Source organism: Protopterus annectens, chromosome 11.part0 (genome assembly GCF_019279795.1).
Source record: "Protopterus annectens isolate FY-2018-M chromosome 11.part0, PAN1.0, whole genome shotgun sequence".
In the NCBI taxonomy this organism is placed as follows: domain Eukaryota; kingdom Metazoa; phylum Chordata; order Ceratodontiformes; family Protopteridae; genus Protopterus; species Protopterus annectens.
In genome coordinates, this window is record NC_056745.1 from 1,121,757,012 (window position 1) to 1,121,783,683 (window position 26,672).

Here is a 26,672-nt window from a genome sequence, read left to right on the forward strand (position 1 = left end):
GCAGAGGCCCAGGGAGAAACACTCCAGACACATGTCTTTGTAAGACAGGAGGACAGCAGAGCACACCCACCCAAACACAGGGAGGACATACAGACTCCACACAGAAGGCACCCCAGCCAAGAATCAAACCAAATAACCTGTAGCTGTTAGGCAACACTACCACTGCACTGCTGACTGTGTAATGACACAAAAATAAAGAAACTACAGATTTTATGAGGAACAGAACAACTATGAGGCAAAAATCAGCAAATTTTTTTTATGAATGGTGGTCGTTAGGGAATTCAGGCTCTTGCCACCTAGGCCCAAGGTACAGCGTTCAAACCTGTGTATTCTCTACCCACCACCATATAGCAACTGGGGCATTACACACACAATAAATTAATAGCCTAGTCTGTTAGTACATTGGAAAGTAGCACTGTTTATGCTGCATAAATTTTATATCACATAGTCAAACATTCAAAGAAAGTTTAGAATATACTTGGGACTAACAGAAATCTGTAAACTCTGGCTGTTTTTGATCAAAGCAAGTGCATGGTTTCAGCAGAGTTAGTGTAAAAATATAGACTAGTGTTTATTTTAAAGACTGAGAATTATAGGTATTATATTGGCCTTTTCATAAAGTTTACATTATGTGTTTCGTATTTAATTGTTTTGTTAACTGCTGTATACATATTATGGAGTATAGCTATTATTTTTGTAGTCTTTTATTGAAAAAATAATTTTATGTTGTTGAAGTCAGCTCCCAAAGCACCGATGCTTTGGCATGGATTTAGATGTCCTAAATGCATAGCAAAGACACAACTAGTCTAAAGTTCCTTAGGTATGACTATTTTTCTCAGAGAAAATGACATGCAGTAAATATCCCTCCTTTCTACCATAAAAATGGTTAAAGCAGAGCACACTTTGTTGTAGTATGCCTGATCTAGAGAACATGGCTGTAATAGAGTTTAATATACAGCCCGCTAATCAAACAGATTTTTGATTACTAGTGAGTTTTGTTATCAGACTGACTGGGATGTACCTTTTAAGTGACGTGAAACTGTGTACCAGTTCTCTTTCTCAGGATGGCTTAAAGTGCTGCTAACCTTCAGTGGTCTCTGTAACATAACCATATTCGGTGGCTGTGTCAGTTTTGGGGACTGAAGTCATATAAATACAGATGGTAATAAACCACCCTGATATACAGGCAATGGAGTAAAGTACCTTCACTGCAGTCTGACATCAGATTTCACACCAGGTCATCATAATGCTGTTTTTGCTGGGGGGTTTCACATTGGACTAATATTCTTCTTTTTGTGCCCTTTATATTTTTTTGCACTCCTTTTGTTCAATCTGCTGCCTCTTTATGCAACCTTTTCCCTTTCTATGAACAAAAGCAGAGTGTGAATATGGTTCTGACAAGTTAAAAGGATTTCTTAATATTTACCAAAGCATAGGCAGATGTGCACTAAACTGAAAAAGACTGGCTTAAGTTTGTATCGATATGTACTAATAAGTGCTTTATTTATTCTTATCAGTGGGGAGCACATCCATTTCATCCTTCTGTATAATAAGTACCTCTGTGTATGTAGTGTGGAACCTTGGCCAGTAGCATCAGAACACCAAACTGACTAGTCTTGGTTCCTAAGATTACAGGGATAGTTTTAGTGTATGATTTTGTTTTTGTTAAAACTGCACAGTGTGATGTCTGATGAAGGCAGCTAATACTTTAAGTGAATGTCACTTCCTGTGATCTTTCCTCGGGCATTTACTTAAAAAGTGAAAGTGTTATGAAAGAAGGACTGTAGTGTTGACAGCTACTGTTTTGCTTTCAGGTTTGTAGTATAGCTGTTCCCTCACAAAGTAGTTTGTTTAGAATTTTCTATTTAAATCAAATAATTTTTCTCATCGCTCAAAGACCTCATCAGCTGCTCTGCCCATGGAGCTTGTGTAATTTAATTTCCCTAGTCATTGAGTGCACATGTTCTCACACACACCCACACACACACACATTGTTGTATTCCTTCCTCACCTCACAGTCAAGTCCAAGTCCGTAACTCCAAGCAAAGTCTGTAAAATGCATCCACCTTGTAACATACAAGCAAGCAAGTCCTTCCATCCAAAGCCCGCAATGAAAACAAGACGTCCTTCCCACGATAGCAGGCTGGGTGGACGTTGCAGTCTGATTCCTACTCCGGACTACTGGTGAGACAGTCTGGATTCTGTGCACATGCTGCAGACTGGTTCACCAGCAGTCCGGAAATGCTGCGAGTGCGCATGCACAATGTTCCGCGACTCATTTTATTTTTGTATTTTCTTTTATTTTATATTTTCTTTTTCTTTTTTGTTTACAGCTGGGGGGGGCTGCAGTCCTGCAGCTCAATAGCATGCGCTGCCCCTGGGCAGTACTTAGACAATCTGTGCTGAACTTTTATTTTTAACTGCCGTCCTGATGTAAGCATTTTGCCGACCAAGACTTTGTTTTTCAGCTCATGAGATAATCTTTGACTGGAGGAATTATAGGCAAGGAGTTAGATGGGCAGAACTGTAGAAATTATTGAACAAAAGCTCTCCTCCTGTTTTTCTTTTTTTTGATTCAGGGACAAAAGGCATGTAAATTTTGAGCAATAAAGCATCATATCCTGTTGTTCTCCTCTAAGGCATCATTTCGTGATTGACAGCATACCTACCATTGTAATTTGCTCCTTGATAAGGACCTTAAGCACTTAGATTTTTGGGCAAAGGGGTCCAGCAGCACTTGCTCCAAACCTACCCATTGCAAGACTCTATACACATCTTACAGGTTACTGGAGGTATCCCAGAAAGAACTGTTAGTAATTTATACAGACACTGCCTGATTCAGATATAAAGTCCCAAGACCTGTTCAACACCCAGGACTCTGACAAGGCCTACTACCAATGCACAAAGTCAGTGTTTGGCAGTTCTGACTCTCAGACTTGGTCTGCTGCTTCTGGATTGCTGGTGTGGAGACCCATTCGGTTGCATTTCTCTTAGTAATCTGATGATGTTTAAAAGATTCTCCAAAATGCTGCCTCATCTGGAAGCAACCTGTTTACTAAACCAGTAAAGGAGACTCTTTAGGGTATCAAGGAGAAGAGGGCAGGAGATCACATCTTGTCATTCACTTTTTAAACCAAAAAGGGCACTACAGCACCTTAAAGTATTTTCCAGAAATAAAGAGGTAAGAGGGATTTTTTATCAAAATATGGGCTTAAGTACTTGCTTTCATCATGGGTGCACCAGCAACAGTCCTTCAACCCCCACCCCACCACTTTAAATCTTCTAACTGTTAGCAGTTAGCTACACCCATCATTTGAGATCTTCCCTAGATGACAGCTACACTCTTAACAAGCATTTGATGCAGATTTTCCCAACCATGCTTTTGCATGGAAGACTACTTTCCAAAAAAAAAGTAATAAAATCAGCTCTTACTTGGCAGATATTTTTGTTTCTTCAAAATATTTCTGGTAAAAAAAAAAAAAATAGATCCAGCAAAGACATGCGCTGTGATGGTGTTGTATTAGCTGTACAAAAAAGTTCAGAGTACTTGCTGTGTCACACTCATTTTCTTGTGAAGAAGGGAATGAAGTCTGCATCTTGACTGTGCAGGATGCACATTTTCACGTCCTTAGTCACCCCAGCCACAGTTGGTAACTGAGGTTCATTACAATTAGAATTTTTCGTTGCTGTTTGGATACTTATGTTTTCCTCATAGCTCCTTGGTGTTTATCGCCTGTCATTTGACATTTAACTGTTCTGTCCTGAGAAGTTTCTCCAGGACAGGAACAAAATTATCCCTATTTCAGATGTTGGGGATTACAGTTAATTATCCTTAGCCTCACTGGCCACCACTCAGGCTGCTACGTTTAGTTATTGAGAACAGCAACACAGCCATCACCAAATTCCTGCAGCGAATCAAGACAGCTGTGTGATGGTAAAAGGCAGCCAAAAAAACATTCACAGTAAGAAACTGCTAAATGTAAAAATACACAAAGGAAACAGAACCAGGTCCACTAATATAAAATCTTTTAATGATCTAAGCACTTTCGTCCTTGTTTAAAGACTTCATCAGAGTGTTCAGCTGTTGAATGCACTCCTCACTATGATAAGATTGCACAGGAACTTAATCTTTTTGTAGATGTGATCTTTGTTTAATGTCTAATCAGAAGGATGTTCAAGGATTTGTAGCTTCACAATAACAGCATCACGCTTATTCAGTACATCAACCAGCAAGGAGGGGAGGGATCAAGATCCCCTTATTTAGTCATAGAAAACATAACTCTCCGAGGTTGGGCCATTTGTCACGATTTTTCCCTCTCAAATCAATACATTTCAGGTCAGTACATCTACCTTACAGACATACTCAAATGTTGTTCCCCTTGTTCCAGAAGCTGGGTGAGTACCCTCCCATCTGCTGTTTCTGGATCCTAGGCTAATGATCTGTCAGACTACGTGATTTCCACCTAATCCAGGGATGTTGATGTTGCATAGTTGGCTCCTGGGACAGTAGCTGCTTCTAGAGTTGGTGTTTTAAACTAGGTGTCTAAGAACTGTCTTGAGGGAGGGTACTTGCCTTATATAGGGGAAATGGTAATGAGCTAGCTACATTTCCATATGTAACATGCCATTTGGTACACCAGTGCCCCAAAAAACAAATCAGTTTGAATGTAAACCTCATGAAAACTATACCACCACTTCTGTCAGGGTGTTATTTATTAAATCTCCTCACATGACAACTGCAGCAGTAAACTTATATATTTATATGGCCTTATTTTTCTCCGTAGTGGCTGTCCTCCATTAGAGGACTAACACAGGTTTGATACTATGGACTGTGTTAAAGTAGATCAAGTTAGTTCTTTTCATCATCAGCTTTTCTTGCCATTCTCAGTGCCATTAGTTTTTCAGTTGTGTCACATACATTTTTTTGTATTGGCCTATTGGCTCATGTTGCCTCTGTTGGTCATTTCTATCTCTGTATCGTCAGTTTCATTGGATAGTTTTTGAGTAAATATTCAAAAAAAGATTGTCAAAAATTCTGATTATATCTGTGTCCTCCAAATCTATGAATGAGCATGTTTGTGGTAAACAGATAGTACCAAAAGGTTATCACACCCTGTGTTTTTCTTTTTTGGAGCTTGATCATGATACAGAAGATTGTTTATATCTTGACAAATGATCACAGTCTACTGGACTTGACTGATAAACGAGACATACTTTAAATTATTTGAGAAAATGGATAGGCAAAGTGTTTTTCTAAGTCTGTAGACTCAGAAAAATGTAGAAACGGAAAGACGTTTCAAAAGAAGCCATAAATTCTTCACAGAATGACAGAATTCAGATGGCTGGATTCTAGTATAAGAGCCTCAGCAAAATCCAAGAGAGTAAGTACATTTTCTATAGCACGTTCCCATAACAGGGACTTACAGCCTGCCCTTATACCAAAAAATATTCTCCACTGTTGTGCTTCAGTTATATAAAGCAGGCGTTTAGGTTGGCACCTACTGCCAGTGTACTCCATATCATCCTGGAGGTAAAAGACACTGGCTCTAGATTGTACAACTGTAGAAGAGCCTTCTGCTATAATAACAGTAGAGGGTGTCAACACAGTTCAGCCAAGAACGGCTTCACCGCTGCTGACCAGGTCTTCAGTTGGTCACCAGTCTAAGAGCTCTGTCACTTTGGTGACGGTTACCTTGCAAGGCCACTGCACCTCCACTGTCATGCTTGCTTCATACAAACCTTCCCTGGTACCTGAGAATGCCCAGGGAAAGAAAGAAAAACATTAGATGAGCCCTTGTCTTTTTAGAGCGTGGAACTTTTTTCCCTTTTTTTTCTAGCTCAGTACACTCTCTCAGTATTTTGATTTCAACTATAATACACCTTATTACAGCCCACTTGTTTCCATTCGAGAATAAGGCTTTAGAGAGGCTGTAAATAATATGGGAAAATTGTATAACTGGCCGTTTGTAGAGATTTTATTTAAAATATACTGGACAAAAATACTTATCAGAATCTAAGCATATAATTCCTCATGCATTTAAAATTTGTAAAGATTTATGGGAATTTAAAATACTGCACCCAAGCTCCAGTCAGTCTGCTGTTACAATGTAAACATTCAGAGGAAACATGAGACATTTAACAAAAAAAAAAACTTACAGGCTGACCCTGCTAATTTAAATGCATCTTCAGTGTTATATAGTAGGTCTGTTTCACCAGGTATACTAAAAGTGGCATGAAATTGCTGGATAGATGTGAGAAGAAGGTTGAGGGAATCTCCCATACTCTTTCTTTAAGAGAAGCCTAAAATGTTATCTTTTTGGTTTGGCCTTTAACTGATAGCAAATGCTGTATTTTCTGTTTCAGGTGTGGCTGTTGCTTTGTTTAATTATGTATGTCTTATTGTTTTACTGTTTGTGCAATGTATTGTCAAAAGCATTTGAGTAAATTTGAAGACAAATGCTTCCAAAGCATTGGCAGTAAATGCTGTTAACTGGCACACATTCTTTTCTATAAGAACAGTAATAGGACAGAATTAGGACGCTGTACAAAACATCCCAGACTCAAAGGAGAAAGACAGATCGCATGATTTTAGTAAAATTTACTGATCAAATTAAAATACATACTGTAAAATGCCTCCACAACTCTGTAGATGTCACATCTAGGGCAAAATAGTTAAAAGATATGCTGATATATGGAGTCAGAGAAATCATTGGCCCAGATTCTGGATTTACCTGTTTCAGGGAAACTCCTGTTTCATCAGCTAACCTACCCCAGTTATGCCTAATACTTTAGGAAAAAAGGCAACACTAATGAATTTTCCATGGTCCTTCCTTCAGTTCCTTAGAGTCAGAGACTTCGCAAAATCATTCCTACAACTTGGAATGACCTTCTCCAAGATTTAACATGCACTAACAAATGCAGTATATTCAGGGGAAAAAGCCACAAGTTACACCAGATAAACAGTGCAAATGCAACTGCTTTATTGTTCCAGGCTAAACTACAAACTCTACTCACACTTGCTTTTAGGATATTCTTCTGTTGATGCAGTCACGTGACATAACCCTTTATATTACAATTTTAATTTTACATAGTGAATATTTGTATATAGTGTACTTACTGTTCTTAGACTAACTTACATGTTCTAACCTTAAGTAGTCTGCACAGAAAATTTCCTACAGGTGAATTTTACAACAGCCTTAAAATTTTCTTTGTTTTGACAAGAGTCTCTTACTGTATCCTTTGTTGCAGTATTATATATTTTACATGTATATAATCATCCTGTGTTTGTGCCTTTTGGCTTGTGTTATTACTGAAAAGGGTCAGTTGCCCAACTCACCTAGTAAACAAATGTTAAAATTAGTAAATAAATATAAAGATCTCCCTGCCTCAAAAAGCCACATTTACTGGAAACCAGTTTCTATCAACAACCTAATCTCTAACAGCAAGCCAGAGAGGACTGGAATTTATCTTTATAACAGTCTCCTATTAAGGATTCTTTTTAGAGCTGCTGTTCATAAAGGAAGCATTTATGCTGTATTGCTTGTCTTTCCTTTTATCTTTATCTCTCAAAGGAAACATAGGCTGTTATTGTTTCAGCTTCATCTTTATTAAGGTACTTTATTATAAAACATAGATTATGTTGGTTTGGACATGTGCTGAGGAGGGATGCAGAGTATATTGGGAAAAAGATGCTAAGGATGAAGCTGCCAGGTAACAGGTAAAGAGGGAGGCCTAAGATAAGGTTTATGGATGTGGTGAGAGAGGACATGCAGGTGGTTGGTGTGACAGAGCAAGATGCAGAGGACAGGAAGAAATGGAAACAGTTGATCTGCTGTGGCGACCCCTAACAGGAGCAGCCGAAAGAAGAAGATTATAAAACATAGTAAAAAGACAAAATACAGTAAAGTAACAATGAAATCAAAGCACATCAGTAAGTAAAGATAATGCCAAAGTTTACCACTAAAGTATTTATTTAAAATGAAATAAAAACTAGAACTCAACTGAAGTGTAGAGATGACTATTTGAAAATTATGGGTCCCACTGTCAAATTTCAGCTCAAAGAGATTAGGTTTATAGGTGATTACTAGGCTAACAACCCTAGGGAGGTGCTTTTTAAGCATAGCCATGCTTCCCATAGGTCATAATCAAACCCACTACCTTGTGTCTGTAGGGAAACACCTTAACTATTGTGACAATCCCCCTTTAAGGACTGCTGGAAGCAAACTATAGTTGAGCACTCCCTCAGCCACTATGGAAGTAGGTACCACAGATGCAGGACCTAATACACACAAGTGGATTCTGAATGCACCTGCAAAACTAGCAGCAGCCCCTGTGAAATTGTTTACTTCGTCCAAGGCAGTGTGACACAACAAGCTTCTTCAACTAAGAGGAACCCGAGTCAAGAATGGACAAGTAAACTAACTACAAGATTTTGAAGCCAGTACAAAAAGGGATGGGGAGTCAGTGCAGGATGAGCAGTACAGGCATAATTATGTTGATAATGTGAGGTAAAGTAAATAGCCTGACAGAAGTGTTCTGCACAAGCTGCAAACTGTCTGTATTAGTATTGAGGAGTTCCAGGTAAAGGGCATTACAGTAGTCAAAGTGAGATGAGACCAATGCATGAACTACTACTGAAACTTCAGCTTGAGGAGAAAAGTGCTTGATCTAGAAATATGCCATTCATGGAAACTAGATGATTTTTACTACAGCTTACACCTACTCCCCTAATGTCAGCTGATTGTCCTCCTGGTACAAGGTCACAGACCTTGCTGACAGACTGTGGCTTATTCCATTTCATTGAAGCTCCAATTCGCCAAATATCTGTCTGTCAAACTTAAAGCATTGAATACCATTTCAGAGAAGGATTACATCATCAACATTTTTTCCCAGGAAAGGACGTTAGTTGGCCATTGTAACAGATTTGCCCTTTTTCCCAATGCAGTGTGATCTTGGAGTTGGAATGTGTAATTGGGGGTGTGAGGGGGCACAGCCCCCCACCTTGGTGAGTTTAAAATAATGTAATTTGAGTTATGATCACTCTGGTGGCCAAGTAGTTTCTTTCCCTGAGAAATCTTTCCGATGATGTAAGTCTTCGCTGAAATTGTATTCAATGCTTTAAGTTCAGCGAATAAGCATTCAGCAAGTTGGGACTTCGATGAAATGATATAGACCCACTTATTCCTGCCACCAGTGATATAACTGAGTAGCAGTGCAGCAGAGGAGTATGCTAAGGTAGAGTTAAGTGCCACAACCTCAGTTTTGGAGATGTTAAACTCTACTGATTAAGTGTAAGCTATTGTTGAATGACATCCAAATCATTAACAAGGAAATAGACATTTTTCATGTCCTCTTGACAGAATGAGAGGAGATGTTGGGTGTCTTCAGTGTAGTAGTGGCACACTAATCCTTTCCACTAATAAGATGTCCCAAAGGAAACACAAGCAGCATAAATAGAAGAGGACCCAAGGTTGAGTACTGTGACCCTTTGCAGTCTTATGTGTTTGTGGGGCAGAAGTATTCATACCTGAAGAGACCCTCTGAATGTGACTTTTTAAATAGGGAGACCCCACTCAAGAATTGTAAAGAAGATGGCACACGATCAAGATGCCATGATTGACGATGCCAAATCATACTTATATTCCAGCAGGACCAAAGCCAAGTAACAGTTTCTAGCTATTAGAAGGTCATTTACTACTTGAACAAGAGCAGTTTCAGTGTAATAGCTAGAGTAATACCCAGTCTGACAGGAATCCATGAGTGTAGCTGTCAGTCTTTTACCTCCAGAATTAAGAACAAAACAAATGTACTTAGGGAAAAGCTCCCAAATTAGGGACGTTTCTTAAATACTAGTATTATAGCTTGACCAAGAAAAAGATTAGAGATTGAGAAAAAGTTATTGAATACATTGGGATCAAGAAATGGATTATTGAGGTTGGGAGTAGCAACAGCCTCTTTCAAGGCCAATGAAACCAGCTGGTTCTCCATATACTTGCATAAAAGCAGTTTTATTGCTATGTTAAAAGCAAAATCCTGACTTACAGGGGGTTTTATTTATTCCCTTTAACTATTAGCTGATGTTTGTGCTAGTCTTAAACAACCTTTTCATAGGTTCATAGGTAGGTACTAGGCTATCTGCCCAGGGGCATTTATAAGCCTAGCCAGAGTGTGTTGGTTTTCGCCACCCCACTGATTAATTAACTGATCCTCTGTCAAGCAGAGCCAATGAAATGATCCCAGGGTGTATTTTCTGTTACCCATCCACTCGTCAAGGTGTCTCTTGAAGAGTGTTAGTGAGGGGCTCTGCCTGATGTAATTTGTAATTTTGTTCCAAAGCATGGGGAGTCTCTGTGACAGGAATCTATCCCTCTAGCATGTTCTATTTATTGTTCTTATCAGGCAAAGGAAGGTTAGACATTGGGCAAAAATTATCAAATATATTGGAATCAAGTGATGGTTTCTTGACGATGGTGGTGACAAGAGCCTTTCTCAAGGCTGATCGAAAAATAAAGATGCCAATGTCTGGTAAATTATTGGCCCTAGTACATTGAGGTTGGCGTAGGTCAGCTTTGATGTCAACTGTCCAATCTGCATGTCATAGAACACGCACCTCAGATCATACATCTCAACCTCTTACCACAAGAAATCAAGACAAAACCATAAATAATGGGAGGACAAAGGCCCAAAAATATGTATACATTTTAAGTATTGCTCTTATAAACTTATAAAGTCGCTAGAGTAATAGGTTGTGTTACCATGCATTTCCTGAAGGATATGAAGCCTGAAACTCAAATGTCTATCATTATTTAGTGAATTCAGTCTTCAGTTATTTTCTATAACATCACAAATTTTATGCGGAACAGACCAAATAATACAAGGCAAAAATCTGGACAGTTGAGAGGTATGCCTGAGGACACAGTCAGAAGTTTATCATTATGAAGAATGTCAAAAAACACCGTAATATAACCAGACATATCCAACAATTGGAACGTCTACAGAGGTTCCTCACTAAAAGAATAAAGGGCATAAGTAATATGTCCTATGCAGACCACCTCAAGCCCCTATCCCTGTATTCTGTCTTCTACAGGCTTTTAAGGGGAGATCTATGTCTGGCATACAGGGCATTGTCAGACCCCATTCTGATGGATCTCCTGCATATCCACAAAACAAACAGCACCAGAATTACCTATTCTGAAGATGTATACCTTGGCTGTGATATAACCGTTTGTGGAACAGGCACCCCATCCATGTGAAGCAGAGTTCCTCCCTAACACAATTCAAGTGCATCTTGGACAATTGGATGGGAAACTGGAAATTCATCCCTGGTTTGGCACCTATGTCTCTAATGGACACAGGTAACCTGTAAATGGTTCATCTCCCAGACCCATGCTTACACTTATCAAGGGTATCAGAACTTGTCAGAGATTTGGGATGCATGGCTAGGCTTAAAAAGGCCCTTGTGGTCATTAGCTTAGTAAACACCTATGAGCCTATGAACACTTGAAGATGGTCACTGTAGTGCCCTTGGAATCCTGAAATGGGAATGAAGATCTGATAGCAGCAACTTTAAAAAAAAAAAAAAAAAAAAAAGAAAGCATGCCGTTCTCATTGGTGGGACAATAAAGCTTAACAGATGGTGAGGCAGTCTGATATGCACAACCTGCCCACCTCTCAAAAGAGGATGTTTGTTCAGTTAACCACTGCTGATATCTCTTTAAACAGATAATCTACCTTTTTATGACAGATCTTAGCCTGTTCTTTTGCATAATGCTTACCAGATCAGTTTTGTCATTACATAGGTTTGCATGCTACCAACAACATACCAGTTTGTGCACTTCTCCATTGAAGGGAACAGAGCGCATGGTTAAACAGTGGCTCACCGCCATTTAGTAGAATGTTCATACACAAGTTGGGGTCAGCAGATCTGGAGCCAAGGATAGGAACTTGTTCTTGTCACTACTCAGATAGCTATCACCATCCTTACAAGGGGAAACTAAAGGAGTGTAAATGAAAACAAAAGAGATACTATAACTAGTAAAAAGTGTCCCTCTCTGTTCAAGTTCATCAGAATGGAAAATGCAATAACTCTTGGCTACAGAAAGCAAGAAGAGAAGAAACAGAATGTGAGACCATCTCTACTGCATTTCACAAGTAATTACCCAAGCAAACCCAAACATCTCATAATCATCTAAATGAATTGGTGAGAACCACTGCCTCATCACCAACCCAAGTACTGAAGAAACCAAGAGCGACAGGGAACTGGGATGCTGGTAACATAGTAATGAGCTGAAGAGGAAGTTGGTGAACTGTTGTAGGAAACATTTTCCACAACTATGTGGGTGATGTGTGAGGAAAAATACACAGTTTTCTCCTGCACCAAGGACACTATTAAATGACTTAGTCATTACAGTTAGTAGTCTTGGTGGTAACTTTATGAGCTGTACCCCAGAACAGGTGCAGATAGTAACCCAACCCATAATCTTGCCCCATCTTGATAACTGAATGATGGAGACCTGAGCTAGAATGACAGGTGGTAAATGGGGATCAAATTTGCCATTGGGCCAGTTCTGTGTAATGAAGACAATTACCATGAAATAAATCCAGGAAAAGAGTAAGACTGTTACAGATAAAACCTCACATTACATTTGTAGTGTTATAAAATGGACCACAAGGGGATGGATCCTAGTCGCCTGTTGTTTTTGAGAAAAAAAAAAACTTGCTCTACCACCCGAAGAAAAGAAAGACAGTGAAACTTTGGTCATTGCATGTGAGAGAAAGGGTTGTATGATCAAAATCCTACCAGAGGCATGCACCTGGGAAAGCCCATGACTCACTTCTGCCAGTCACCTTGAAACTTGAGTAAGATTTGCAAGCATCTATATAGAGGACAGACAAGAGCTACCATCTGGGAAAAGGCAAATGAGTAAAAATCCAAAGGAATGAGAATGTCTTAAGTTATAGGGACAGAGTTAAGTCAAAAGCAAAGGTGTGACAAGAAATTGACAGAAGAAATCAAAAAGTGCAAAACATAGAGGAAGAATAAATAAAAAGAAAAAAAATAATAAGAATAGGAGGAATGCAATACCAGAATGATAAAGAAGAAAAAGACAAGAGAAGATTAAAAGGGGAGTGGAACAATCGACCTAAGATAATTAACAAAGAAATTTAAAGCAATGTAGGTGGATATTGACAGTGCAATGAAGAACAAAGGGATGAATAATAGTGGATTTGAGACACAGACCTATTAGTCAGCCTGTAAAAGAGTAAAGTGCACAAATGAATAGAAAGTTGCTCAATTAAAAGAGGCCTCTGAGTCCCAAAGCTACATAATTTGACCTAGAAATGCAAGTTACAACTGAGTATATTACTTGCAGTTCAAGCTCAATATAAATTGAGTGCACTTAAAACAGGGTGTTATGTAGTAAACCCGTAAAAGTAAAGCAGCAGTCTGACAAACTGGTTTGGTTAGTCAGGGTCTACAGAAAGAGTCCCTGTCAGAGACGGGCTGGGTAAAAGTAGCCACTAACTTCTTAAGCTAGAAAATATATGTATACTTGCAAAACTAGTTATTTGCATTTAATTGAGTGGATATCCAGTGGATGCCATATGTGTGCAGGATTTATGGACAACTCTTCTGACGATTTTGTGCTATGCATTTGTTGTAACAGTTTAGAATCAGTGCCTTGTTAGCAATATAAATAGATTGTGCTTAATAAACATCTTTCTCTCAGGAAAAAAAAAAAAAAATGAAAACTGAGCTTTTGTATATTTGTGATTTTCCTGACAATTTCAGCAACTTAATTGCTATTCCCTACAAACCTATCATTTAATTGGTCACAAGATGATGTACTCCGAGCAGCTGTTTGCAGGTAAGAAAATACCTTTTCAAAACAAAATGAAAATTAGATACTTTGTTTTGGGCCTGTTTTTCCTGCAATCAGTACTGTTACGTTTCATAATATTTCAAAAATGAAGACAGATACAGTTCTTTGTCTCTTTCAGTGGCTTTTATTAACTACAGTACACACGTGCGGGAGCCTCATGGAAAGCACCAGGGAGACCCCCAGAACAAAAGAACAAACAAGCTTATATACTGGTGATATTGCTGACAACACAAAAATAAAGAAATGAACCAATTAGACCATCATACAGGGCAATTAACCAATCAAAGGTTTACCCGTAAACATAAGACAATTCACATCATCACATCTCTAGGCAAAAGAAGGAAAATCTGATGTATTTCCATATAAGGCAGATTTCCTGCTTTCAGGCAGATTCTTGCTTTTAAGCATTTTCTCGTTGCTCAGAGTTCACTCAAAGTTCATAGTAAACAATACGTTTTAATACATACAGACTGTCACATACTTAATTCCCTCAAACACATGCTTTGACTGTTCATATTTTGCAATCCCCCATTTGATGCTGTGTAAGCATCATCACTTAATCTATCATACATTTGCCCCAAATCTAACATAACCATGCTACTGGTCTTTTCATTATTTGAAGACATTGTCATTTTATCATCTACATTCATAGTTGCAGGCATATAAAAAATAGGCACTTTTTTCACAGTTTTTGAAGACATTAATTTCAAGATCAGTGCTTTGATTAGGAATAAGACAAGAAAAGCAACAATTGCTAATACTGCAATTAATGAAATCAACTTCAGCAGTCCACCTCCCCAACCTGAGAATAGGTTGGTTAACCATGCCCACGTTGAAGCATCGGCCTCCTTGGCCTTTGAAAGTTCGGAAATTCTTTGTATCAGTTCAAGATGACTTTCAATTTTGTGCTGATCAGGGATAAACATACAGCATTCCTCCTGGATTAAAGCGCAAGTTCCTCCTTTTGCTGCAAGGGTGAAATCGAGGGCCATACAATTTGGAGTACTACAGCCCTCATAGCAGTCAATTCATCAGTCACTAATTCTAAGGCAGAAAATGTAGCATTGCTTAGTATCTCAAGTAATTTAGATAGTTTTTTTTCAGTTCCCAAATTGATTTTACTGCTCTGTATGAGTCGTGAAGGAAGCAAGAAATAGGAAAGGCCACAGTAAAAATAGAAAAACAACAAGAATAATCAGCAAAATCGTTGTGCAATATTTTTGTGGAAATGTCGGTTATGCCCGAGGAGTTTGTATAATTGTATCAGTCATTTTCAGGCACTGGTACAGTATGACTGCGAGTGCGAGTAGCAATAGGTGGAGAATCTGGAGTAACAAAAGGTAGAGGTTGCTGATCTTCAGACGGAATTACCTTCTTGACATGTGATATATGAATCCAGGTGGGTGAGCCTTGTAGCCAAACTGCTGAAGAAGTGGTCAGTAGAACCAGGAATGGAACCTTCCAGCGTGGTTGAAGAGCTGTTTTTCGAGAAAATGACTTGACATATACCCAGTCTCCTAGTTGTAGTGCCGAGGACAAGAAAGGATCAGGAGTTTGCTGAGCTGCTGCTACCTGTCGATGATGAAATTGTAAAAAAGAAACAAGAGAAGTGCAATACAAGAGGATGTTATGATCAAATTCATCATATTCAGAAAAGGGCGGTGGTGGAGTCATGGGCATTCGCATAGGGCAGCCCATGAGGATTTCGTGAGGAGAAAGACCTTTAGTAAGGATGTACTTGAGCTCTCATAGAGAGCAAGGCTAGAGGTAGTGCCTGTACCCAAGTTAGGCCCATTTCAGTAGTAATTTGTTTTGAGTGTCTGATTCATGCATTCGATAAGGCCGGATGCTTGTGGTCTATAGGGACAATGAAACTTGAAGGTGATGCCTAACATTTTACAAAGTGAATCAATTAATTGAGCAGTAAAATGTGTTCCACGATCCGAATATATTTGACAGGGAACACCAAAACGAGGTATTAAATCATAACAAAGTTTCTTCGCAACAGAAATAGCATCGTTCTTAGCACATGGGTAGGCTTCTAACCACCCAGAAAAAACATCAACAACAGTTAAAACATACTTAAAACGAGTACAAGGTGGAAGTTCAGCGAAATCCCATTGCAAAGCGCAGAATGGTCCCAATGGTTTAGGTATGGGTTGTGTGGGAGTCATGGTGCTTTTTGAAATGTTGTACTGTAAACAAGTGGAGCACGTGCTCAAGAAATGGTGTACAGAAGCAGAAAGACCTGGGGCAAACCAATCCTTTTGGATTTGTTTTATTAATGCTTGTACCCCAACATGAGCTGGCAAGTGATATGCTTTAATAAGAGAATTTAACATGGATTTTGGGCAGACCAGTCTGCCATCTGAATATTGCCAAATGAGATCAGAGCGTTTAAAACAACCTTGAGCCAGCCATGATTTTCTTTCTGATTCTGGAGCTTCAGTTTGTAATGCTTTTAACACTGTAGTATCAAAAGTAGCTATTGACTGTAGAGGCTGCAAAAATTGTCCCTGAACAGTTTGTGAAAGAGCAGCCTGTTTTGCAGCCCAGTCAGCAAAGTTATTGCCTTTGGTTTCGAAAGAGTCATTGGATTGATGGGCTTCATATTTTACAACAGCAATTTGAGATGGTAACAATAAATGTTGTAATAGGTTATTTAAAAAAAATGATTTTTAATGGGAGACCCAAAGGAAGTTAAAAATCCGCGTTCTTTCCATAGGATACCAAAATCATGAACAACCCCATGGGCATAGCGGGAGTCAGTATATATATAGTGACAGATTTGTCCTTAGCTATTTTGCATGCATGCGATAGGGCTACCAGTTCCGCAGCCTGTGCGGAAGTTCCTGGGGGTAATCGTGCTGATTTTACAACTACAGTCGGTGTACAGACTGACCAATCTGCTTGGAATTCTCCGGATTTTGTTCGTAAACAGGATCCATCAACAAAAAGAATCAAATCCGGATTCTGCAAAGGAGTATCATACAAATGTAACCTAGGAGAAAGAGCAGAGTTAACTACAAGCACACAATCATGTGGTTCGCCCTCATCCGATGTCGGTATTAAAGAGGCAGGGTTCAGTGGTGGGCAGCGTATTACTTGCAGGGAGGAATTATTTATTAAACTCAATTCGTATTTAGTAAGACGTGCATTGGAGAGATACTGTGTTTCGATTTTTAAAAGTAATGCCTGATCTGCATGCGGGACTGCTAAAATTGTTTGGTGTCCCAGAGTCAGTGGAGCTGCCATATCAATCAAAATAGCAGCAGCTGCCACTGCTCGCAAGCAAGCTGGATAACCAGAGGCAACCGGATCTGGTTGAGTGCTATAATAAGCAATAGGCCGGTAGCCTCCAGTGCGTTGCTGGGCCAAGAGACCCAAGGCAGTTTTGTTTCATTCACAGCAAAAGAAAAGAAATGGTTTTGAATAATCAGGCAATCCTAGTGCTGGAGGATTTACTAAGGCTGTCTTTATAGCCTGAAAAGCGTCCTCGTGGTGTGACATCAAAGGTAAAGGGTCTGTGATTGCTTTCTTTAAAAGTTGTAATAGTGGAGCTGAAAGTTCTGAAAAATTAGGCACCCATTGTTTACAATATCCCGCTAGGCCTAGGAATCCTCGAAGTTGTCTCTGTGTTACAGGTCGTGGGGCTTTTTGAATAGAGATTATGCGATTAGGGAGTATTTGTCGAGAACCCATTGAGATGATATGTCCCAAATATTGCACTTTGTCCTGACAAAATTGTAATTTGGATTTATTTACTTTGAATCCGCGTGCAGCTAAAATATTCACCACCAAAAGGGAATCTTCCCTACATGAATCACAGTCTGGTGAAGCTATCAGGATATCATCCACTTATTGAACTAGAACAGAACGTGACGGTAGTCGGAGATCCTGTAACTGTCTGTGCATCTCTCTAGAGAATAAGGTTGGGGATTCTACATATCCTTAGGGCAATCGAGTCCAAGTATACTGTTGGCCCTTATATGTAAATGCAAATAAATACTGACTATCAGGATGTACTGGAATAGAGAAAAAAGCTGATGAGATATCTATCACCGTGAAACATTTTGCGTTGGGTGGGATACAGCTTAGGATAGTAGCTGGGTTTGGTACAATCGGGAAGATGGGCAAAACAGCTTTATTAACTTCCCGCAAGTCTTGAACAAATCTATAAACTTGTTTTCCGTGTTTCTTCACCGGCAATATTGGGGTATTATATGGACTTATGGTAGGTACTATGATCCCTTGCCGTTCTAATGCAGAATTAACAGGGGCAATACCAGTGATAGCCTCATTCGTCAAAGAGTATTGAGGCACTCATGGTAACTTTGCTCCCGGTCGTAGGGTTATTTTAACAGGAGTAGGTGAGGTCAAAAATCCAACATCATTGTCATGAGTAGTCCACAAGTGAGAGGGTAGGGAATGTAAAGATTCATCTCTGCCAGAATGCGGCTGGGTACACATCGTCTGTAAAATGGCTGAGTCATCCAGGGCTGCTAGGGTACTATCTTGTTGGTCTGAAGGTACTTGGAGATAGACTCCATCTGCTGTGCAAAAAATGGTAGCCCCCATTTTGCAAAGCAAATCTCTCCCCAAAAGATTTAACGGTGCTGAAGGTCCTACTAGGAATGCATGATTATCTTGTAGGGGTCCCAGGGTAACTGGGATTGGAATAGTTTCGGAGTATTCGATAGGTATACCAGAGATGCCCACTCCTCTGGTTATTTTGTCAGAGAGGGGAACAGTCTTGGCTGCTTTGCCAGCTAACATGGATTTAGTTGCTCTGGTATCGATTAAAAATGGGTAGGGTTTATTCTTAACTAGTAACGTTACATGCGGTCCATTCTGACCACAGGAATGAAAGGACACAATTGCTGTTGCTTCTGTTCAGGGAACCTTCATTGAGGTTGCTGCCAATTGGACGGTGTCCAAGTAGAATTCCATTGTTGTGTCGTATCAGTGTACGGTGCTGGTTGCTCAGCCAAATATGGGCATTCGTTTTTCCAATGGCCTGATTTGCCACAGTTGAAACATTCCGTCTGATTACTAGAATTTTGGGGTGGAGCTGACTGTGTGCTCTGCCAATTTTGTCTTTTCTGATTCCCGGGTCCTTCGCATCCACCTCTTCCTCTTCCCCATCCTTGTCCTCTACCCCGTTGACCAAAAACATTACACATTTGTATTTGTGCTTTTACTAATTTCTCCTGTAAACCCTTCTGCTCTTTAGCTAAATGGTCAGAGAGGTATTGTACCTGTTGGACTAACTCATGCAGGCCTAAACTAGGCCAATTTAAACGCACTTCTTTTAATTTGTCCCTTACTTGAGGGCATAGCCCATCCACAAAGGTGGCTAACAGTCCGCTTTGTGCTGGTCCTTCGGTGCAGGGTACCCATAATATGCCTCAAATGTGTCAATGAGTCGATGTAAGTATTCGTCTATAGGCTCATCCTCTTTCTGTATGATTGATTTGATTTTTGACCAATTGGGGGTAGATGGTACAATTACAGTAATAGAATCAACTATACGTTGTCTAACCGTTTCAAATCCATTTTCCCCTTGCGTGTTGTGTTTTGGTATTGGTGTAGGAGCATTAGCATGATCCCAGATACGTTTCATAAGATCGGCTGGTACAGCGTACTGTAGGACAGCTCTAACCTCTTCTATGGTAGGATTTTGCAAGCAGATATGTCCTGCCAGCACTTGTTGAAACTTTGCTGGGTTATTGCGAATAGGCGGAAGTGATTTGGTAATGGCTTGAAAATCAACTGCCGACCACGCCCTAGGCGCTACTACTGTGGCTGGTTGCCCTGCATCTCTAGCATGGGCTGGATGTGGGACTTCTCTTAACGGAAATATTCTCTCTTCATCTGATGGGCTGGTGCCCAATTCATAGTCAGAGTCCGGATTAGATTTATCTGGTCCACTGTAATCGTCGTTGCCTTCAATTAGAATTGGACATTGTTTATAAATCTTACCCTTATGTAAATATACGGCTTTCTTATCATAATATTTCTTCAACTGGCTAGGCCTAGGGTCAAAAAACATTTGTGCCTTTTTCTTATGTTTTTTTTGTTTTTGAGCGGGTTAATCTAGGTGATGACTTACTAGAGGGCTCTGTTTGGTCAGGTTGCTCTATAAGCTGTCTACTGGATTGACTGTCCAATACCTGAATTCCACTTCCAGACTCGAGTGCGGTGTGTTCTTTTCCCCGCTGACCCCTGCCCTCTGTTGTAGAGCTTACTGCTTCGTCTTAAACTTGTGAGGGCTGGTATAATGGTGGAGGAGCTGTAGGGGGTGGGGGAAACCAGGGGTTATCATAGGTTCATAGGTTGGTACTAGGCTATCAGCCCTAGGGCCTATACAAGCCTAGCCATAACAATTCCCTGGCTATTTCTTCCCACATTATTTACTTTCCTGGACCCCTGTCTAGCAGGGCTAATGAACAACAAAGCTATTTCTCATCACACTGAGCTACTGGGGAACCCCTATCATCCTCAGACGATTCAGTTATTTGTAATTTATTTAGTTCTTGTACAGGATATAAACCTGTAAAGGGCAGTTCCTTTAAACGTTTCCCGTTTGCTACATCTAGATTAGTCGCAGTATGTCACAGTTCCTTTATCTGCTCTTTTAGTTTCTTTTGATTATCTTTAAGACTACTAACAACGGAATCCTTTTCCCTTTCTTTGGCTTTGCCCAACACAACCCTGGTAATCGTCCTTTCTTTTTTAACCTCTTTTGTAAATTAATCAATACATCTTTATTAAAACTACCGTTTTCAGGAAAGGCAAGATTGCTGTCATTTTTAGTTAGGGCGATCCACTGGTTTAAATACATGCAACTGTCCCGGGACACCCGATAAAACAAATAACCAGCAGGTGTACCTTTTTCTGGCTCATTTATTTTTCCCGCACTCACTCCCATTTTCACACAATAAGCTGTACTTGTTTAACACAGGTTTAGCTAAGGCGTTATATAAACGTCTTTTTACCCCTTTTCATTCCTCTTTTCATACTTATGACGCCAGTATTTCCGTATTACCCCACTCTCATACTGCACATTTAAAAGCAGATGTCAGTATTTCTGTATTACCCCACTCTCATACTGCACATTTAAAAGCAGAGAAAAAATGCATGCCACTTACCTTAAAACAACTGAATGAGACAAATGATATCTTTTTCTGCACAAAAAAAAAATTTTTTTCAAATCTTTAAGGCAGACAGACAGAGGGATGAAGAAAACACTGCAAAAACAGAAAAATTTGTTATGGGCCCTTTTATTCATAGGTTCATAGGTTCATAGGTTCATACTAGGCTATCTGCCCTAGGGCATTTATAAGCCTAGCCCAAAGTTTTGTGGCTTTCACCATCCCTTAAGTTTGAAAGGTACTGTGCCCATTAGTTTACCGTCCCTCTGTCCAGCAGTGACACTGAGGTGATCCCCGGGGTAAACCTGCGATCTCCCATCCATTGGTCAAGATTTCTCTTGAACAGGGACAGCGAGGTGCTCTGCCTCACATGTACCAGGATTTTGTTCCACAGCATAGGGAGTCTCTGGGTGATGAATCTGTCCCTCCAGCACGTCCTATTTATAATTGTGTTAAGGTTTAAGTCTCTTCCTCTTGTATTTCTTGTGGATTTAGATTTTTTGAGGTGGAGCATGTCCATCAATTCCGGGTTTGACATGGCCTTGTATGTTAGGCACAGGTCACCTCTGAGCAGACGGTATGCGACCGAATAGAGCTGGAGTTCCTTCAGTCGGGCAGCATAAGACATATTTTTGAGACCCTTTATCTTTTTGGTGAGGAACTTTTGGGGCCTTTCCAATTGCTACAGGTGTCGGGTTATTAGCAGTATTTCTTTCACTTCCTGACTGCTGCAGCTTGTTCCGAATTCAGATCCGAGTAAACAGCACCAATTGTTACGCTTCATAATATTTCAAAAATGAAGACAGATACAGTTCTTTCTCTCTTTCAGTGGCTTTTATTAACTACAGTACACACGTGCGGGAGCCTCATGGAAAGCAGCAGGGAGACTCCCAGAACAAAAGAACAAACAAGCTTATATACTGGTGATATTGCCGACAAGACAAAAATAAAGAAATTAACCAATTAGACCATCATACATGGCAATTAATCAATCAAAGGTTTACCCGTAAACATAAGACAATTCACATCATCACATCTCTAGGCAAAAGAAGGAAAATCGGATGTATTTCCATATAAGGCAGATTTCCTGCTTTCAGGCAGATTCTTGCTTTTAAGCATTTTCTCGTTGCTCAGAGTTCACTCAAAGTTCATAGTAAACAATGCGTTTTAATACATACAGACTGTCACATACTCAATTCCCTCAAACACATGCTTTGACTGTTCATATTTTACAGTACTGATGGTACCCCTTCTAAACATAATTCTGCACAGTACTACACTTGCAACTTTCACAAAGCAGTTTGATTACCATTACCCCTTGTTGATCTTTTGTAGTTTTTATAACCATCGTAAACATAGCAAAGTTAATTTGGAAGAAAATTAATAACTGACTTCTGATTGTAAGGGGAAGCTTATTGCTGGGTTGTAGCTGAAAAAAAGTCAGTGGACCAGGGCATCCACTCAGCAAATGTGGAATAAATAAAATCCACATTTTTTTTGCTGTCACTTCTTACTGTTATTGATATTTATTTTTAGTATTATGCATGAAGTTGTGGTGGTAGCTTTCTAGCATTGGCTTGCCAGGCCTACACTTTCAAATAAAACCAATCAAATACTGCCTTGTAGACCAGGCAGAGTTCACCTCTGTATAACATATAATAATTAGAATGCAATGGCAATTCTTGAAGCCTTTTTAAAAAAGTTATGTTTTCAAATCCCATACATTTTCTAGCAGGGGATTTTCAAGTTGTTACAGGTGTGTTTTTGAAGACTGTTATGAAAGGAGATACTGCCAGCCCAGGTGTCCAGAATTTTGTAAATAACGATATGTCATTTATGAATATCAACATGATGTATACAAGATGTTTGTGTGACAAATGTATTTGAACTGTATGTTATGTGTATATCAAACTGAAGGTATTTGCAAAGTGCTTGCAATGTAACTACAGCATGCCCTACTGGAATAGAACAGAAATGTACCTGCATTATTGTAACTGTTTAAATGTATATATTTTAACAGTGGAAACTGGAATGCAGAAGTTTAACTTCAGAAAAATAACTGAAATTAAATGACTTTATGGCCACACCATAAAAAGATGCATCCTTCGATTTCAGTACAGCAACAGACACAATGATAACAGGGAGCTTTCTGTATTGCCTTGGAAGTGTTTTATTGTTTTATGACTTCCACCATTTGCCAAAGATCTGAGGTCTATGTATTGTCACAGGTAGATGCTAAATGCTGTTGCTTTCAGCAGTGGGGGTTTCACCTGGGATAGAGTCAGATGACAATAAATTATGTCATTCTGCAAGCTATCCCAGTAGTAATATTTGAGATATTAATTTAAGAAGTCTCTGAGAGAGAGCGAGAGAGAGAAAGAGCGAGAGGGAGAACAGTCTGTATTTTGTCTTGGACCTGGCAACAAGAACCATTCACCACATCTGCCTTGCTCTTAAGTAAGTTAACTAGGGTATAGTAATTCTCCTAAATACAGTCAGGAATATAGCGAAGCTTAATTTAGATGTTTTTCTTTATTTATTTGAGACTGTTCTGCAATGTTTTAAATATTTCCTGTGATTTTTGAACTCTGATGTCACTGTGATTATATACTGAGTATTTGCCTTGTTCTTTTATTATTTATTAGTAAATATATTAAATCTTTCATTGTAGCTGATTTTGTAGACCTATTCAAGTTCTGGAAATACTTGCATATTTATGTGGTGACACTGTGGGCCACTCATAATAGCTTTTCTCTTGGTCAAACTACCATTAACATTACACAGTAAGATTGGACACCCTTTAAGGGCCTTAAAGTAGCTGACAAGGAGTGGCTGGTGGCAGTGAAAACTGCCTTATAGTCTTGGCAGAAGGAGGCATAGCTAGTAAATCTGTGCCAGCCTTTCCTAGGTGTGTGTGTGTGTGTGTGTGTGTGTGTGTGTGTGTGTGTGTGTGTGTGTGTGTGTGTGTGTGTGTGTGTGCGTGTGTGCGCGTGTGTGTGTGTGTGTGTGTGTGTGTATGTGTGCGTGCGTGCGCGTGTGTGTGTGTGTCAGCTACTTGGGTAGGGACAAAAAGCACTGGTTGGACAGAGAGGGTGCTTGATTCCTTGGGTTGGTCAGTCAGCTGAAATCTCAACTCTATAGCTTTGCCAGTGGGGAAGTCTTATTGGGGATCTGGAGAAAGAGGGAAAAAACAGACCCGGACTGACTGTGGTCTTTGTGTGCTCTTAAGGGAAATTGCACTTGATGCAGAGAGCTGCATCTGTAAATACTGTGTGCGTACTTGTCATCCTCCAAATGTAAGTCCCCCACTGGTGCCAGTGGTGAAGATTGAGACTCCTTGATTACTGGTCCAGTGGTGGGGCATCACAAAAACTACAGTGTGTAGTATTATACTGAGCAATGGGTCATGTGAGTAGAAGAGTGGTACAATGATCTACTTGTAGTAGTTGGACATGCCTTTTAGAATTAGATGGGCTACAGAGTGTGCTTTTCTGACTTTGGTAAGTTCACACTGGACGAAGTTCAAATTGTTCCCTGTACCATTGTCCTTAGGTTTTTAATGATGGTGTAATTTTTTTAATATTTCACCTTTTATTTTGTGATCTTATAATTTATGTTTTGTTTGCAACGTCTCGTGATGCTGCATTTCATGACTTTAAAGTAGAGAGGCCCTGTGTCACTAGATTTACGATTAGCAACCCCCCCCCCCCCCCCCACTAAAAAAAAAGTAGACTGGTCTGCAGTGAAGTACAGTACAGGAAGATAAAGTTGTGTATTTGTCTTTATACCTGGAATTTACCAGATAAATACATTTTGTAACTGAGAGTTATGACATGTTATTCAGAAAGGTTTACTAGAATATTCAGTTTGACATGTTGACATGTATGGTCTTATAAACCAGCATTCATTTAAGAAGGAGACAGTTGACATCACTTACAGTATTAGTAACTGTGGGAAGACTTTTTTTGGTCTTCAACATCTGGTTGAAGGGATCTATGGCTTTTATTGCAATCTCTGGTTTCTGTAAATGCTTTGGAATGTATTCTATAAAGCTGTCTACGTAGGCATCTTGTCCTGAAAGTTTTATAAGCATAACTAGAGGCAATATAAACATAGTTGTTTGTAGAGAGGGGTCCGAGCCAGACCACAATAAAAATCTGAATTTGACAAATTGCAGTATTTGCAAAACAGCTTAAATAAAAAAGCATAGTTATCAGTACTCTGAAACGTTACACATGTAAAGGTTAGAAACATAAATATGTAGTGTTGTTTTGCCTTCAGGTCTGAAAAATTCTGCATTTGTTTCTAAAATGATTTTTTTATTGTCTGTATATTTTGGCATAAAACATTAAAATTTATGGAGCATAGTTTAAATGTATTTTGTGGGCAATTATCCCAGCAATATTCCATGAAGATTTCATGATATGTCAAATCATTTTAGAGGGTCAGACATTCATATACACAGAGCAGAGCCAAAACTAAACAGTAATAATGAGGTTAATGTCAAACTCAATTGCTCTGATATGAGCCTCAAAATTTCACATGGTCACCTTTTCAGTGCTCCTTGAGCTAATGTAGAACCCCTTCTGCAGGTTAGGTTTTAAAATGTGGTTGTTTTGAATTGCTAAGAGGAACATACTATATCAGGGGCTGTACAAAATTACAAAACAACCAGGTGCTCATGTAGTAACAAATTAATTGCAGGAGATCTTGTGTGGGGTTTTGCTCTTAAATTGATGTGCAGAATTACACTAATTCCAGGAGGAAAAGGTACAGTCCCACCTATATGGAAATGGTGTAGTGGGAGTTTGCTCCCTCTCACAGTAAACATGTTGCCTCAGAAAGAGAGCCTGTAAATATATGATGTTATGTTGTCCTCTCTTGCCTTCATTCTTGCTGGTTGGGTTCGGAGCCAATCCTCGGTTCTTACTCGGCCGCATACCAAAGCTCAAGAACTTCTACTGGTTCGAGGCTACAACCTATCCCAGGATGCCTAGTGGCTGTTCCCCAGATCTCGTTTTCCGCTTGAAACATCGTAATTGTCTTCACTGGCTCAGGCTAGTTATTACTTTTATTATGCATTTTTTCTCTATATCCTTAACAAAAACTTTTTTGTTAGAGTCTGTTAATATCTTCCGTTAGTAAGTCGTGTGCTTGTGTGTGTTGTTTTCATTACTTGGGTGTGTTCTTCGGCTGTTTCTCTTTAGGGCCCTTTTCTTCTTCTATCCCCTTAGAGTATCCATTTAATTTAGAGGATTCTTTCTCTTTAGCCCGTTTTTTCTTACAGGGCTTCTTCCCCATTCCGTAGGAGTCGCAGTTTAAATTAGAGGCGTCTCCTCAGGTTGGAGGAGACTGTTGTTTAACTTAAGAGACTTCTCTTCCAGCCCACCTTTTCTTTCCTAGTTTATAACAAAAAAAAAAAAAAACTCTCTTACCATTGCTTCAGTACTGTGTTATTGTTATTGTTGTTGCTATTGTAGTTGGTTTCCTTTGGTCTCTTTTATAATGTCTACAGAATCTGCTATGGAATCGAGACAATCTGGGTTTAAAAAGTGCGATTCATGCACCCAGAAAATGTCTCTAATGGACGGACACACAAGTTGTGTGTATTGTTTAGTAGCAGTCCACCTGCAGG

At 39.5% G+C, this 26,672-nt stretch overlaps 1 protein-coding gene across 1 annotated transcript in view; it reads left to right on the forward strand.

The window, feature by feature from the left end:
* Nucleotides 1–26,672, forward strand: part of KDM5A (lysine demethylase 5A) — a 2,605,143-nt gene that overhangs the window by 2,546,789 nt on the left and 31,682 nt on the right. The gene's annotated exons all lie outside the window — the stretch shown is intronic.